Consider the following 18,342-nt stretch of genomic DNA (forward strand, 5'->3'; position numbering starts at 1 on the left):
TAATCACTATGATAGGAGGCCTCCCTCCTTGTTCCTACCTTTTGTGGCAATACCTCAGTGTTTCCCATTAAATAAGTTTGAGTTTGAGATGGAAAATTTTATTATGGTAAAAAGTAACCAATTATTAGATGTTGAATTTTACCAAATTACCTTTCAACAGTTAGGGAGATGATTAGATTATGTGGCTACATAGCTGTATAACACATTAAATTATATGAAACTATTTCCTGATGTTGAGCCTTCCTTGCACACTTATAACAAATCTTTATTGTTTAAGGTACTGCTGGATTCTATTTGTTAATAGGTAGTTTAGGATTTTTGCATTTCTTCATGAGTGATCTTCTCCATTTTTAAAACAGAGGAATTCTTCTCTCTTTGATTGCCCTGGTTCTAGCTGTATTTGGTTTCAGGGTCTCATCTTTCTTCCAAACATATCAACCATGGTGTTTTTATGATTAGATCTTTCCACTCCAGAAGAATTCTGGTTGTATCTTTTAAGAAAATAAGATTTTTACCATCACCACCTTTCCGCCAACTCTATCTCCTTTCTTAGGCGAGCCTGACATGGAGCAAAAACTTTAGCATGGTGAGTTTTATTAAGGAGAATGCTAGGGTGCATTGGGAGTGTGTAAGAGATAAGGTAAACTAATGGCAGGGGGGTAGTAGGAAAAGACTTCTGAGAAGAAATAACCTGGTTTGAGCCAAAATCGTACAGTGAATAGAAGTTAGGGAAAGGGATTGGAGGTATTTCCAGGAAAAAGAAACAGCATATTTCAAGGCAAGTGACAACATGGAGCTCTCAGATATTCAAAGGAAGCCAAGGATGGCTAGAACCTAGAGGCAGTGAAACAGCACATAAAACATTGCCCAGTTTAAACTAGTTTGCTTCTTTAAAACAGGTTGTTGATGAATCAAACCTTGCTCAATAACAGAGACAGCACTGCGCATGTGCCAGGTGGGAACCCATAGCCCCAGGATGACCCTGGCCTTCAATAAGGAAAATCTAGCTTCCAGCAGCCCAAGTAGCTTGATTGCCATATATGAACTCATTCGCGACTAGCCAATCAGCTTACATGGGCCCAGCTGCAGCTTAGTAGTCCCTAACTCCTTAAATTTTGCTCTGAACCTTGGACTGGGGAGACAGATTTGAGAGCCTTGCCTCCTGTATCCTTGCTGATGAACTTCACAGTAAAGCTTTTTCTTTTCTCAAAGGCCAGTGCCATGGTATTGGCTTCTGTGCACAGTGGATAGCGAGCCCTTCCTTGGTAAAAGCAGGAAGTCGGATTGTGTAGAAATGAGGCTGGAGATTGAGGCAAATGATTTGTACAGGGACTTATCATCAAGTTTGGATCCCGAATGCTTTCTTATGAAAAATAGAAAATCACCCCAGGATTGACTTGGCGTTATGTCACGGTCAGATGTGTGTAATTGTAGGCTGTGTGAAGAATGAATTCGAAAGCTCTGTCCCTCATCCTGCTTTACACGGTCTGCATTTGGGTAGCTTTATTGGGGTTTTTCTCTGTGTTCTCCTTCACTTCCTCTGCCTCCCCACACACTCCATCCCCTTAGTGATGAAAACAGAACAATCATGGTTAAAGTGAGCTGGAGAGGAGCCCTGGCTGTGGACTTTGAGGTGAGTCCGCTGAGGTCTTGGCCCCAATCTGTTTCCTGATACCTTCGCCTGTGCTCAGGACCCTATCAGCCCTTCATTTCCTCTCCAACCACTTCCCACATAAGACCTTTTCACTTTAACTTCTCCTTCTCTCTGAGTTCAACTATGTCTTGAAAAGAACTTGGTTCCTGGGTGTTTTTGCCAAGAGTGAAAAATAACTGTTCCTGTTTCAGTCTGAAAGGAAACTGCAAGACCAGAGGTAAGCTCTGTCCTCTGAGACAGTGGAGAACTGTCTCATCTGGTGTGATCTGAAGGGACTGAAATTCCCCTCTGCCCAAATATGCATCTGCAGCCCACTTTCCTTGAGCTGTCCTTCTTCTCTTATGAGTAAGGATTTTCCACCAGGATAATGGGTAGGCAAAGAAAACAACACACAGGGAGACATTGAGAAGGAGGCTAAAGAAGCCAAACACAGATCAACGTAGTTCAAGTGAAGAGTTGAAGATATAAGTCCTCAAATACCAGGTATTGGCTGGAAGGTTCCTTTGGTGTAGTCTGTGACCCGTAGCTCTCAGATGGGCAGGGTCTTATAAAGGAGATAAGGTCCACAGGTCTAATTTACTACCAGATCCTGGGTTTGAATACCATCCAGTGATATTGTAGAGACTGCTCTATTTCTAACTTGCCCTCTTCCTCCTGCCCCAAACCCTCCCACACACATTTTTAGTTACCCAGAGTGCATCAGTGACCACATATGGCCAAAATATATACTCCATATACTCAATGGGGTTTTGGAATCAGACAGTTTCAATTCCTGTTGGGCCAGTGACCAACTGTGTGCTCTTGGTCAAATCTGACCCTAATCTCCTTCATCTTAAAATGGGAAAAATTTAAAGTACTTATAGGGTTGTCAGAATTAAATGAAAAAATGCATGCAAAGCATTTAGCCCCCATGCCTAGCACAGTCATTTAAAGACTTCGCCTGCATCAGGATCACCTGAAGAGCTTGTTAAAACATATAGGACTAAGCAACATCCCTGGAGTTTCTGAATCAGTAGGATTTGGGTGGAGCCTGAAAAACTGGATTTCTAATAAGTTCCCTGGTGATGCTAATACTGCTGGCCCAAGGACCTCACTAGGGCATTGTCGTCATTTGCGTGTTGAAGTTGGGTCACCATCGTGTCTGGGTTCCAGCTGTGGAACTGGAGCCCTGTACCCTATACACAAAAGTAGGAGGTTTATCTCTAAGACACCCCAACTTTCTGGCTTTGCTCCCTACATAGGATATTTAGGCTGTTTCCTGATTGCCCAAAGCACCCCTTCATTTTGTTTCTTCCAGGTCCATCTTAGATCAGAGGGTCCTATGCTAATTTTCTCACCTAAAACCTTGAAATTTCTGATGTGCTTTGTCTATTCCTTTTATCTGATTTACTCATATGTGAAAGACCTACAGACAATGCCTTAGCCCGATGGTTCTCAAACTTTGCCATGTATCAGACTCCCTTGGAGGGTGTGTTCAAACACAGATTATTGGACTCTAGTTCCAGTTTCTGGTTCAGTAAGTTTGGGATGCAGCCCAAGAGTTTGCATTTCTAACAACTTTCCAATTCATGCTGATGCTGGTGGCACACACTTTGAGAAGCACTGGTCTAGTACACAGTAAGTCTGCAAAATAGCTAATATTACTAGTTTCTATGACTTTGAGGACCATCAGAGTAAGCAGACCATTTACATAAACTCCAAGTAGAGTCTGAAGTCTCTGATGTACCTGTCATGTGCCAGAGGGTGCTGTAAGGGAAAAAAGAAGAAGAAACCAATCTGGCTTCGCTTTTACAGGCATATTGCTGAGAAGACAAAACCAAAACACATGGAAAAATGGAGTCCAAGAGGCAGTGTTTGATTGACAGGCGGCGGAGGATGGATCAATGATCTCAAGTTGTCATGTGGGAGATCACGGGGGAAGTCTTCACTAAAGGATGGGGGCATTTGGATATGTGGAGAGGTTTGGGGGCATACTAATAGACAGGTGGGAGGAAACAGCATGAATGATGGCTTGAAGGTAGAAGTTAGCATTATATGGAAAAGGAAACAGGTGAACTGTGTGGAGCAGACACATCTACCATTTATTTAATTACTTCTGGCTAAGCACTGTGTTGTGTATCTTATTCTCTTTTAATACTTACAGCAACACTGGGAAGTAGAGATTATTATCTCCACCTCTAAACAAGTAAAAATAAGATTCAGAAAGATGAGTAACTTGACCAATGTTACTCAGAGGATGAGTGTGGGGCCAGAGACTGGAATCTAACTTTCAGGACCCCAAGCCTATTGTTGCATCTCTTATGAGGTAGAAAACTAGAAGGCAACAGGGCTGTGAAGAAAGTTTGCAGCCTGATGTGAATCTGTGAATTCCAGGCCAAGACATGTGAATTGTGACCTATAGTGATGGTCTCTTGAGCAACAGACACAGGATAAGTCTGAGTTACACAATCTTGGCCTGGTAAATGCAGATTAAACTCAAGAAGCGAAACTGGGGCAAGAGGGAAGTTTCCTTCTCCCAACATAAACGCCCCCTTCTCTCCCCTCTCCTACCCCTCAAACTGTGTGTTTGACTTACCACTCTTAGTCTGTGTCCCTCTCTTCCACTTCATTTCCTTTCTCTCTTTCTCGCACAATGTCCTTTTAACAACCCTGGTCCCAGTGCCTTACCCTGCTAAATCAGGGAAGCTAAGCACCAACCTTACAAGAACACTCTTCCCTCAATCCTGGCTTGGGGTCCTGACACATTCCAGAACTGAAGCTCACAGAGTAGAGCAGAGGCACTGGCTTTTCTGGAAAGGCCACTCTGGACTCCTCCTCAGAGACTTGAATGCTTACGGAGACTTGAATGCTCCAACCAAAGTACACGTGTGTGCACATGCACACGCACACACACGTACACCCCGTGGTGGCCAGCCTCCAGCCCATTCCCAGCTTCTCATACTTTCAGGCTTTTCTGAGTTTAGCACATTTATGGAGGAATTTGCTTCAGAAGTTAATTTCATCTGGAGACTAAGCAATGATTTCCTTTTCTGAGAAATGGAGAAATTTAAGGCTGTACGCAGACCATTAGGCTAGGGTGGTCAGAGATGGTTGCAAGGCCCCGTTTTCCTATAAGTATGACTCAGTGGCCATGAGACATTCTCATACAGTGACAGGAATCTGAATTCCTACAAGAGAATTGTATTGACGTTAACAAAGGGGAGTGTATTAACTACAAAAGCCCTTGTTCTACTGCATTAAAATATATTGTTGTTGTTATTAGTGCTGTGTAGTTGATTCCAGCTCCCGGCATCCCTGTGCACAGCAGAACAGAACCCTGCCCGGTCTTTTTGCGCCATCCTCTCACCTTCCAGCGCTCTGTCGTACAATGCTCTCCTTCTATTCATAGGGGTTTCATGGCCAATTTTTTGGAAGTGGGTGACCAGGTCCTCTTTCCTATTCTGTCTTTATCTGGAAGCCCTGCTGAAACCTGTCCAACATGGGTGACCCTGCTGGTGTTTGAAATGCCGGCGGCATAGCTTTCAGCATCACAACAACACGCAGCTGCCACAGTGTGACAAGAGACGGACAGGTGGTGTGGTTCCCCAACCAGGAAACGAACCCTGGCAGTGGCGGCGAGACTGCCGGATCTTAACCACTAGACCACCCACTAAAATACATAGGGACTTTTCTTGTTAGCCTTCCCCTAAAGTCATCTCTGCCTCTTCCCACTAACACACGAGTTCTCACCCTCTTTGTGGGTTACCATACACAGTACCACGTGACCACGTTAGTAACATTAGGACTCTTCTGTTTGAGCAGTGGTACTGGCTTTCCCCTGTGAGCCCGTCGGTACTGGACTTTCCCATTGTCGCCTGGCACTTGTTTCCCCATTAATACACAAGCAGAATGGAAAGAATGTGGGTCTGAGGGCAGAAGATGAAGGTTGTGGGCATGAGGCTGCCACTGTGTTTTACGGCCTTACGCGAGACTCATAAAGCCACGAGCGTCACTTGTTTTATGGTTAAAATGAGGGTTGTGGCAGGCGATCTAAGGTCTCTTCCTACTATGACCTTAAAGCTCCCCAATATTTCTGGCCTTCCCCATGAGCGCGAGAGCCCTGCTCACCGCTTAGCGCCAGCCCAGGCCCACCAACCCGTCAAGGCTGACTCGAGTCTCAGAGGGCTGGATGGAAGGTGGTTGTAACTCTGCAGGGCTGGTTCAGAGGACCAGTGGTCCCTAATGGGAGATCATCGATAGGGACCAGACCAGGGGAGGGACACTGCCAAATCTGGGAGGCTTGGAATAAGAGCCCTGTCAGGGCAATATCGGTAAGAGCCCTCTGGTCCTGGGGTTTTGACTCCTAGGTTCACAGAGAAGTGTTGAGTTGGAGACATTTAAGTGTAAAAAGTCAGCTTTATCTACTCTTGGCACAAAATAACCCCGAGGCAGGGTGTCCGCAGCCCCTTCCTGGTATTCCGAGTCCTTTTCTCCCTCCCCGCAACCAGACGATGCACTGGAATAGCCCTGAATTCTTGCTGGTTCCTCAACGTCAGTGGTGGGAGCAAATGCTGCCGCGAGAGCTGGACAGGAATAGAGGAATCGAGCGTCAGCGTGCTCCACCCCCAGGGCCACTGCCAGGCTTGAACAGTGTCTGCTGCTGTCTGCAGTTCTCCCCCTTGCAATCAAACATCTCTTCTCTACACACGTTCACCATCATTCACCCAAGTCTGTACCCCTTTATTAGGTATTGTCGAAAGTTCAGAAATAACAGAAGTAAAACCAATGAATCACCGAAGCAGTAATTAATAAAAGTTTGTTGTGCACACACTAAAAAGACAGTTTGCAAACCCAGAGCATTGAAACCGAAGCAGGGAATGATGCCCAGGGGTGAGTTGTTACAATGTAGCTTACAGATTGGACAGGTGGGGACTGTTTGCAGTGTCTCTGTTTGTTTGATTAAGTATAGGACATGGGTTTTTGATGATGCGCATCTCAGCACGTCCCCAGGAAGTCTGTGTTCTACAGTCGGTGTTGGCCCATTTCCAATAACCGGCTCAAATGATGAGAAGACCGCTGGTTGTAGACTTCCCTGTGTGCACGGTGACACTGCCTCCTGTCTCCGCCACGGTCACCCCCTGTCTCACCTCCTCCACCTTTGCCTTCCCTGTCACACAATGCTGTGGTCACTTCACAGGTTAGAGTTTGAAGGTTGGGCCCCGTCCTCTACCCTGTATGTGTGATGGCGCTCAGAATGGGTTGGAGGGGCAGGCTGGGACGAGGAGAGATCTCACCACGGAGATCTTGCTGAACCTTGCTCTGAAGACCCGCTTAGTCTCGTGCTGGCCTGAGTGGGAAGCAGGAGGGTTTTCCTCTGAGTCTACAAACCCACACCAGGGCCTCATTCACAGCAGGCACAGCAGTGAGCACTTTTGACTCTCTTGTGAGCAAGCAAAACAACCACTTAGTTGGAATATGTTTTTTGCCCTTACTTTGTGTTTCAGCCTGAGCTGAAGGTGTGGGCTAGAATGGCCTGAGCTCGGGTTGTGGGCGAGCATGCTAAATAGGTGGCATAGTTTGGTAAATGTGCACCAGCAATTGTTCGTGTTGGGAGCTTGGGGGGGAATCTGTCCGTCAAGTTTCTGGGAGATTGCTGCCTACTGGAGGTTTGGGAAATAACGGTGTCTCTGGTATGTGTTTGTTTTTGTTTTTACTTTTGTTTAACCACGTAAAAACTGTACTGGCTCTTTCCATTTCCCATCTGCGCCTCATGAAATGGCACAGTGTGAAAGTGGGGAAATACTGAAAATATGGGCAAAACTGGGCAAATACCACTGGGAGACCAGAGAATGAAATCCTTAATAGTCAGAGGGGGTTATATTGCACAATTTTCCCCACCCCACATCTCACTGCTCAACCCTCAACCCTACAGGTCAAGACTGCCTGGCGGCGGTGATGCCTGCACGAGGTCTCCGTGGGGCAATGTGGGCGAGGTGGCTCTCCTGTCACTCAGCACAGATCCAGACCTGACCTCCTCCTGTGTGTTCACTTTCTCAAGTCCGTTCCTCTCTCCCCCTCAGACCCCACGCCCCATTCCCTACAACCATGTCTCAGCGTGTGAGTAAATAGTTTCAAGTGTGCCAACCCAGGGGTTCTGTGGAGTCATAATTAAAAAAACCCTAAATGGGTGATTTCCTAAGAGTTAGATATGAAAGCACTGGAGCAGATTTGTTGAGTAGATACTTTCGGGGGTGAAGGGGAAGATTAAAAGATTTGGCTCTGAAATCCCGCATAAATTCCTGTATTGTCCTAATACTGTAGATGACTTACTGCTAGACTGAAATCATAAACTAGTAAAATGGGAAAGCACATTAGCGGTCATTTATATCACGCTCCTACATAAGCCCTGACGTCTTTTCACACATGGTTAAAATCATCAAGCTTTGTAAGCTCTCTGTTCAAACTCTACTCTTCCCTCGCCGATGGCACCCTCTTCCAGTTCTGAAGGTCTCATTTAGATTTTCCTTTACGGTGAAGAAATCCTGAAACATGTTTCCATTTGTCTGTTTTCTGCTTTGCAGATCAATAGACAGCGAATTTCTTCAGATCTGCATAATTGCCAAGTAGCTTCTTCTTGAAACTTGTACTCAGTTTCTTTACTATTTTCTGTATGATTATTTTGCACACAACTTTAATATTCTTTGCTACACTCCCCTGATGGTCAATACCCTCCAGAACCTGGTCCCTGGAATTGGTGATGTGTTTCTCTGTGTTGTCTGGTCATCTTGGAGAGAGTTGGGAGTATTACTTCCCGTCAAGCCCCGACTTCCGTTAATATAGCCTGAGTTCACAAGCCTTATTTTTGGTGACAACTTTTTTACATCATTGGTTCACATTGAGTTTTAGCTCACCCAAAAGCTCCAGATTATTTTCTACTGAAATGATCCTATTTAGAACACCTCCAGTCTGTTCTTCTAAATTTACTTTGGAAGAACTATCATTTAAGAATTTTCAAAATAATTATCCAGCTGGTTTTAGTGCAGGGTTCTAGCTTGTCAATGTCATTTTGTTTCCCGGCCTTAGGATGTCTCATTGCAAAGATCATTGAGAAGAACAGTTTTCTTTTTCTGGAGAATTAACGAGAACATATGAAAAACAGAAGCCTGGATTATATATCAACTCCATATCTAACTGTATGACCTTAGTATCTCAGTCGATCCTCAGTTTCCTAATATTTTAAGAGAAAGTTTCATATCTATTTGGACCACATCACAGGGATCTGGGAAGGACAATTAGAACAATGGAGATAAGAATTTTCACAAATATAAGTTGCTTCATGGAGGAGGAGAAGCAGGAAGATGATAAAGATGATGGTGATGACGTTGCTGATGTTCATCGCCATCTTCACCATCTTGGGCCACATGGTAATCTGTGGATCCCAAACCCCAGAGAAAGTAACCTAAATTATAAGGAATTTTATATAATTACAGTCATTTTTAGGAGCTAGAGAGAATACCATTGACCGTGGAATAGGACGTTGTAGAATGTGTCCTGTGGCTTTGTAGAGAGAACTCTCACATCTTAGCCTGTGACCAGGAGCAGACCTTGGGAGAACTCTCTAGAATGTCCAGTTTATCTTTTCATCCCCCTTTCTCTGCTTCTATTCCTAATGGCAATGCCTCATCTCCACTCTCCACCTCTGAAGGCCCAGAGCTAACAAGCTCCCTTTTGGTGTCCTGGTTCCCAAAGAAAGAGGCCAAGGAACCATTAATTGTGTCTTCTTAGCACATCTGAGGTAGCCCTTCTGATGAACAAGGTGGCTCTGGAAGATAGAGGGAACCTGGTCCTGAGGGTCTGAGGCTTTGGTCAGAAAAACTTGGATGTTGAGGACAAGAAGGGACCTTAATACATCACTTGGACCTCAGTTCGAGAAGCTGTGGGGAACTGGAATGGTGAGTGAAGAGGAGGTGGTGGGACCTGTGTGCTGGGGAAGGGGTCCTGGTTGGACTGTGGTGGGGAGGGATGTGGTGTGGGTGCAGTGGGGCAGCCCAAAGAAAAGGATTCACTCTCAAGACCAGAATTTCTCACCTTATAATTTTTTGCCCATGGATCCCGTTTGTCAACGAGTTTATATCTCATAGAGGACACTGAGGCCATGGTGTCAAACACAAAAGAGACGTCACAAGCATGTTGGTCCTGGCAGTGGTTGGCATAAAGTCATGCCTTTATTTCTCACAGACAGCATTGTCTCCATCCAACCCGTCTTATCCCTTCCCTTTCCATTTATCCCATTTTATCTTATTCCATAATACAGCTCTTCGTGGAGCACCTTCTATGTGTTCAACTCCATGCAATAGTGTTTGTAAGAGAAGATCTCAGTCTATTTGGGTGGATGAGACTCATCCACATGACATAAATAGAGGATAAAGTAAAATAGTAGTACATTTAACAGCCCAAATGAATGGAACAGAAATCGAGGGCTAAAAGAGGATAGGAGGAGGAAGCCAGGTAGCTGGGCTATATTTCAGGGGATGGGCAGGTGAAAAGGTAGGTGATAGCTCTTCAGGTAGCAGGGGCCTGCTGGTGGCCCTGAGAATCTCAGACTTGAATCCCCCCTCTCCCCACTTCCTGCACACCACCCTGCCCCCACCCTTACCAGGAAAGGCTGAAGGGAGGACACTAGAGTTAGGTCACCTGTGAAGTCCAAGTCAGTGTCATGTGTAAATAAACCAGTGTTCCCCTCCCCCACCAGGGCCTCTCCCAGCCCCTTCAACCCTGATTATGCCCTTAAACTACCTTTATTTCTTCTGCTAATTTGTAAATTTCCCACTGAAATTTTAAAGATATATCTGAAAATAGAGTAGAGGGAATTCACATTTTATTAGAAATCAGAGGAGTTTGTAATTCCCTTAATGAATAAAACTATACTTGGAACTGAATAACAACAAAAACAATCAAAACTTTTGGAGTAAGCTACAGTAGTATTTAGAGGGAAATTCATAATCTTAAATACATATATTTGAAAATAAAGAGTTAGAAAAAAGAACAACAGAGTAAAACCAAAGAACATAGAAGAAAGGAAACAATAAAGATGGGAACAGAAATTAATGAAACGGAAAAGAGCACAAATGAGTGAAAGTCAAAATTTAAAAACTAAAGCTGATTTTTCAGAATGACTAGTAAAGTTCTCCTAATACTGATCAAAATCAAGAAGAGAGAGAACACAATAAAAATACTAGGCATTAAAAAAAGGAATACAATTTTATATTCAAAGGAAATTTAAAATTTTTAAGAGAATTCTATGAATAAAATTATGCCAATAAATTTGAAAATATAGATGAATGGATAAAAAAAGATAAGTAAATAAAATTATTGAATTTCAGGTATCAAAGAAAGCAATGGCACTATTATTCCCACGGGAAGAAATACTTTCTTGCTATTTCCCAAATTAAATCCTTTAAATATTTGATTCCTTTAAGTTTTTCTATAAATGTAGACCTATTATAAACAAGACCAATGTTTTAAGAAACATACCAGAGACTACGCATCCATATTCAACTATTCCTTTATTTTAACAAGATTTTTTTTTTTTTGGTCAAATTTACTATCAGTTAAATTTGCCCCCTTTGAGCTAAGGTGCTCATTCTAACACCTTTTCCTCTTCTCACAATGTATCTGGAACTCTTCAGGTGGCATTGAATTTGGAGTTAAGAACCCTAAAAGAGAATTAGTCTCTTTATTTTATGGCTACCTCTTATAGCTTGTCCTCTTACCCTAATCACCAGATTGGGGCATTTTTGAAAAATGAGGCTCCTTCTCAGGTCAAGTTGTGATCCCTGGAAACAGTCAAAAGTTGTGCTGCAGACACAGCACAGGCCTGGCGTGAAGAGTCTCCTACACAGGAGCTATTTTACTGTGCAGATCTGAGAGCCACTGGTGCCTGTGGCCAGACCTCCAGTTGAGGGTAGCAGCTGGTCAGATATGACCAGGCAGAGAGGGATCCAGGAGATAAAATACCCTAGTCTACTTCTCCCAGCTCCACAGATCCTCTGCGGACCTCCCCATGGGCAGAGCTCAAGCAGAAGTCAGAGGACAATGGAATCCACTGGTGTGGTCCCTACAGGTCAGACTGGCAGGGCAAGAGAAGGATGGAGAAGGGTAGAGAGTGGATCTGCAGGGGGAAAAGGGAAATATCCGGTACAGAAGCTATTTTATTTTATAGTCTGGGGAATTTTAAGTTAGCACCTAGAAAAAGAAAGAGAAGGAGAAAAACAAGAGATTTGGTCAATTCGCAGATCTCCACAAGCCACAGAGCAATGCCACTGGAGGAATCTGATGCTTCACTGACAGGTGCAAAAAACTCACGTGGGGCCGACATAATGCGCTTCACAGGTGGTGCTAACACTCAATAGAGGATGCATTTTGGTCTTGAAATTCCTCATATTAGAGTCTTTAAACCATGTACAATGAATTACTGCTCAAGCATAGCAATTTTGCAGTTTCTTAAATTTGTTGGTATTTATGGGGAGGGGCAGGCCTGGAAAATAGTAGGGAGCGTGCTGGAGAGATGCTGAACGAATCATGGTAAATTGAGAAAAAATTATGCTTCTTGAGCAAATGATATACTTTTAAAAGCAACTTCATAATTCCATCAAAAATTTGGCTGAAGATATTCTTCTCGGCCTCCTCCCTTACACTTCTTAGTTTTTCATCATATTTCATCTTCAGTAATTTAATTTTTTCCTCTTTTTCCTGCATGGTCTTCCTGCACGCCTGAGCACACTCCTCTTCCACTCTTTGAATTTCCTTTTCTAATTGATCAGCGTAGATTTTCTTCAGGACCTCTGCCCGTCGTTTCAGCCTTTCCTCTGCGTCCTTGTAGATGGCATCCGAAAAGTAAGCCCCTCTGTTGTTCTGCACCATTTTCTCCACCAGCTCCACCAGCTCCTGCACTTGAGCTTCCTTCTCAGCTTCGTCTGCTCTGTTGTTGAAGGCGCAGTAGCGGTTCCCACACTCCTGGATGATGTTTCTTAGCTTCACATCCGCCTCTGCTGTAAAGTGACTTAGGCTCTGATCCTCCAAACTATCTTTGCGAGTGAACAAGATGATCATGTGCTTCATGGCTGCCTTTCCAAAGACAGCCTTGATCAATGCAATGGTTTTCTGCTCTTCCTCTGTGTAGCGGCCCAGCTGCAGAACCACTATGATGGCGTGAGGCCCGGGGCAGGAGGAAAGGACACACTTGCTGATTTCCTCACAGGTCGTCTCCAGGCTCTTCCTGGTGTCAAAGAGCCCTGGGGTGTCAACAACAAGAAGGTCCCTGCCCTTCCATTCCCGGGATGCTTTTTGACAGGTCTTGGTAACAGCGTGGGCAGAAATTTTAGAAGCAAATACTTCTGCCCCAAGGATGGTGTTTGCTGTTGCACTTTTCCTACTTCCAGTTTTCCCTACCAGAACAATCCTCAGACCGTTGTCCTGAGAGTCAGCCATGTTCATATCAAGAGGCTCTGGAGTGTAGGCAACTTAACTATGGTTCAAAAAGGAAAGAAAAACAGTTTATTTAGATAAGTTGAAACCACTCCCCACCCTTCTTTTCCTTATTTCTTATCGCCCCGAATATGTAAGTCACTCCGAGTCTCTAAGCCAGGTAAGGTTTATCACTGAGGACACTCTCCCTGATGTTGTACTTATTCTTCTAGTTTCCGTGGCGTTCCCCTCTTATGCTGCTGTGATGAAAGCAGTGTTTACAATTTTAAATCTGGCATTTTACTATTTTTTCCGTTTGTGTAATATATATTTTGTTCTAGAACAGATCCCAGTTTGTTTTTTTAAGATATCAAATCTGAGGACGGTGACAGATGGCAACTAGCCTTTTGGTGGTGAACTCGATGTAGTCTACACAGAAGTCGAAATATAATGATGTACACCTGAAATTTGTATAATGTTATACACCAACATTACCTCAATAACAAAATTAATTTAAAAATATGAGGAATCCTGATGGAAGCAATTAGCATTCTATCCCATGAGAGAGTGCTCTCAAAAAGCATTAACAATCTGGACACACAGAAAGAAGTCTAATAATAACTATGTCAGAGGAGGGAGTGCAACTATATCTTATATAGCTGACCCACTATGGGGAGTATTGACATGGACAGAAAAAAACCGTTCAGTGAGAGATGTGAAAACTGTCTTTAAATTTGTGTGTGCTACACACAACAGAGTTAGTCTTATTTTCTCAAGCTGCACAGAAAAGGGAAGATAAGTTTGATGTCATCATGTAAAAAATACTCTAATATTTAGAAACAATGATGGATCCCTTATGATCTATAGTAACAAAGAATTTGAAGTGAATGGTCATGTGGCTCAGTATTTTAGAAGATAATCCTGCATTGGGTGAGAAAATAGATCAGCTAATGTCTACACTTTAAATAACATATATCTATTGTAGGTAAATATAGCTTATCAACATTGACCTCAGTAGAGACAATAAAATTGAAATAGACCGATGACCATGAAAGAAATAATAGAGAAAGGTGTTGAAGAGCTCCCACAAAACAGCATCAGTTCCAGATGGTTCCACAGGAGAATTCTATTAAACCCTCAGGGACTAGAGAATCCCAATGCTACTTAAATTACCCCAGAGTATAGGGAAAGAAGGCAAACTTTAAAATTCTTTCTAAGAAGTGAATGTAACTTTGAGCTGCAATGCTCACAAAGATTGTACCAAAAAAGAAAACTACAGATGAATCTCCCTTTATGCATATCAATACAAAATCCTAATAAAATACTAGCAAAATAGAATCCAACAAAATTTTTAAAAAATGGTACACCATGACCAAGTGAGATTTACTCTAGAAAACGAGAGTAAGGAGGAAGGATCAATAATAGGAAAATTAGTAATATAATCCACCAATAGCCATTCATTAAAAACATTTCATAAAATATGAATTGAGACATACTTTCTTACCTATTTCTCTATCTATTCAGCCCCAAAGCCAGCAACTTAATGGGGAAATAGTTTGTTGCTAAATCCATGATATCTCCACCTCACTTTCCTGTGCTATGTGAGGAATTAGTCAATGCAAATAGAAGAAAAAGTAATTATAGAAATGAGAATTAGAAAAAGAACACAAGGGGAGGCCAGGTAGTAAATAATATTGTATTGTGCATCTTTCAGTATTGGTGCACAAATGGGAAGACCGATGGAAGAAAATAGAACATCCAGACAAACACTCAATTGCACGGGGAAATTTAGTATATAATAAAGGTAACACTCCATATCAGTGGAGAAAAGATAGCCATTGTAATGAGCAGTATTAGAATAACTGGATAATCATTTGCAAAAACATAAAATTGGCTTTGTTCCTCATATCAACCCAAGAAATATGCCAAATGGATTAGAAATTTCATTGTTAAAAAATGAAACCATATAATATTAGAAGAAAACAGGCAAATCTTTCAAAACCAGAGAGTGAGGAAAACTTTCTTAAATTTAACTGAAAATACAGATGCAATGTGGAATAAAATTGATGAATAATGACTTCCATTTATTCTGCATGTAAGGGGCTTGGAAGTCACTGCTCCATCCTAACAACAAGTAAAAAGCTGAACAGACTGAAAATTGAACAACTCTTCTTGGATCCCTAGGAGATCCTTGTGAGGACACAGGGCAAACTGCTACCTCCAGGACTGGAGAGACCGACAGGCAAATAGAGGGAGCCACAGCTGATCAGAGCAGAGACTCATGAGCAGAAACCAGGTGGGAACAGAGCTGGGGTAGGAACTGTAATCGACGAATTGTTGGAGGCCCAGCTTGGACGACTCTGAGAGTCAAAACTCCAGGGGGACCCACTCATAGGGAGGTCCCCACACTTATGTGAGTTTTACTACTAGATGCTTGACCAGGTTCTCACAACAAATATCAGAAAAATCCCCTGGTGCTCCTGGCAGGGGGAGGAGAAAAGAACCATTGTGAAATACGCCAGAGCACTCTGTTCTTCTCAACAAGGCCTGCCCTCAGGAGAAACTAGTCAACCAGAGCCTAGCCTGCTGGGGTTTTATCAGAGCCTAATGACCTGGGGGAAGGAAAACACCCAACTCCAGTCAGCTCTAAGCCATCCACACAGGAGAAGGAAAAACCCAACTCCAGTCCATTCTAGCCATCCTGTCCCACCTAAGTGGGGAGGAAAAAACTGAGAAACACTTGTGAAGTTTGCAGCAGAGGCACAGGCTCACTAAAACTGAGACGTAATCATAGGACTACTGAACGCTTCTCCTCCCCCGTTCTCACCACATCACTAAAGGCTTATTTACAGCAGTTCCTTTTACCGAATCCATCATGTCCAGCTATCAAGAAAAATTTACAAGGCATACTAGAAGGCAGAAACCGCACAGTTGTGTGTTGATTTACAATGGGGATGCATTCTGAGAAATGTGTCATTAGGCGGTTTCATCATTGTGGGAACATCATAGAGTGTACTTACACAAACCTGGATGGTATGGGCTAGGCTCTCTGATACTAATCTTTTGGGACCACTGTCATACATGCGTTTTGTCATTGACTGAATCATCATTATGGGGCACATGACTATAATTTGAAGAGACAGAGCAAGCACCAGAAGCAGACATGGCAGGGATGTTTGGAATTATCAGACCAAGAATCTAAAACAACTATGATGAATATGCTAAAGGCTCTAAAGGATGAGTAAACAGAATGCAAGAACAGATGTAAGCAGGGATGAAAATCCTAAGAACCAAAAATAAATGCTTGAGGTCAAAAACAGTGTAACAGAAATGAAGAATGCCTTTGATGGGTTTATTAGACATGCCCAGATGGTAGTCTTCAGTACCATTTTCTGCCAAAAGAAACCAGGGATTCTTGGAGAAAAGACTGATTCAAAGTTTGGGGTAGGAAATGCACAAAATAACCTGGAATCATCTGATTGGACATTTTTTTTTTGCATCCTAATTCAAACAAAAAAAAAACTATAAATAAATTATGAGATAATCCATGAAATCTAAACACTGATGACAAGATACGTGATAAAATTAAAGGTTTAGTACCTTTGATATTGTGGTTATGTTTTTTAAAATGATCTTTATCTTTTAGATATACATACTAAAATATTTACAGAGGAAATTATATGATGTCTAGTATTTGCTTCAAAATAATCCAGGAGTGTGATGAGAAGTGGGTTGGGATATACATGAAACATGAATGGCTGGGAGGTGATACATGTTGAAGCTTGGCAATGGATACATGTGGGGTTATTATACTATTCTTCTGTTAATGTCTGAAATGTTCTATATTAAAAGGTTTACGATGTGTGTATGCCTTTGTGACCACTACATAGTACAACTGTATTCCAGACACTCTGATATGCATGTTTCATAGGCATATTTACTCCTTATACTCTAAAATTATTCTAATTTTATAGGCAAGGAAACCGTGGCTCAAAAAAGCTGAGAACCTTGCCTGAGGTCCTGGTGCTGATAGGAATTGGGCAGAGAGGGTCCAGTTCACAGTGTGACTCCACCGCGCTCCCTCTTACCTCTGTACACTGCCTCCTCTTCTCGGTTCCTTCTCGGGCCTGTGATTGTGTGCAGGGTTGTCATGAGGCTTTCATAGAATGATTTCTGTTAAGGTCTCTTACACTGCCTAGAGCATAGCAGCCACTCAATAAAAAGGTAGTGCTACAAAATGCCATTGAAATATAAGAAAATCATGGGCCAAAACGTAACTGAGCGACTTACAGCCACATTGCAATTTAGAGATTCAGCTGGACTTACAGGTTATATTGTTGCTACAGACTAGCTAATCCCTCTTTACAGCATCCCCTCCTCCACCCCGTATCTTATACTTTGAGGGACACAGCCTCCTTTTTGGGAAGTGTTGGAATGGAGCTACACAAGGAGTCAGTAGGCCAGGTTCTAGGTTTGTGTATGTATGTGTGTTGTGTATTCATGTTTTTGTGTATGTTTCTATGTGTGTTATGTTTGTGTGTAGGTGTGTTTGTTATGTGTATGGGTGTTGTGTATTCGTGTTTTTTTGTGTGTGTTATATATGTATGTTTGTGTATGTGTTATGTTTGTGTGTATGTGAGTGTATGTGTGTGACTGGTGTGTGTATTGTGTTTGTGAGTGTATGTGTGTTGTGCATGTATGTTTGTGTGTGTTATGTTTGTGTGTATGCATGTGTTGTGTATGTATGTGTGTGTGCGTGTTGTGTTTATGAGTGTGTGTGTATTTTGTGTGTGGTATATTTGTATGTATGTGAGTGTATGTGTGTGTGAACGTATGTGTTTGTGTGTATGTGTGTGTTGGTATGTATGTTTGTGTGTATCCGTGTGCTTTGTATGTATCTGTGTTGTGTTTGTGTGTTTCAGTGTATGCACATTGTGTATGTATGTTTGCATGTGTTATGTTTGTGTGTATGCATGTGTTATGTATGTATGTGTGTTGTGTTTATGAGTGTGTGTGTGTGAGTGGTGTGCGTGTTATGTTTGTTAGTGTGTGTGTTGTGCATGTACATTTGTGTGTATGTTTCTGTGTATGCATGTGTTGTGTATGTGTGTGTTGTGTCTGTGAGTGTATATGTGTGTTGTGTTCTGTGTTTCTGTGTGTTGTGTTGTGTGTTTGTGGTATAATAGAAAGAGCTGTGACTAAGAAGTCAGGAGAACCTTGTACCTTCTGTGCCCTCTCTTGAT

The 18,342-nt window shown here is 42.6% G+C and overlaps 1 pseudogene; it reads right to left on the reverse strand.

Annotated features, from left to right (window-relative positions):
* LOC101389710 (GTPase IMAP family member 1 pseudogene) overlaps positions 1–13,123 on the reverse strand; it is an 84,463-nt pseudogene extending 71,340 nt beyond the window's left edge.
* Between the last annotated feature and the right edge of the window lie 5,219 nt (positions 13,124–18,342).

Source organism: Ceratotherium simum, chromosome 1 (assembly GCF_057802395.1).
Source record: "Ceratotherium simum simum isolate JZ-2026a chromosome 1, ASM5780239v1, whole genome shotgun sequence".
Taxonomy (NCBI): domain Eukaryota; kingdom Metazoa; phylum Chordata; class Mammalia; order Perissodactyla; family Rhinocerotidae; genus Ceratotherium; species Ceratotherium simum.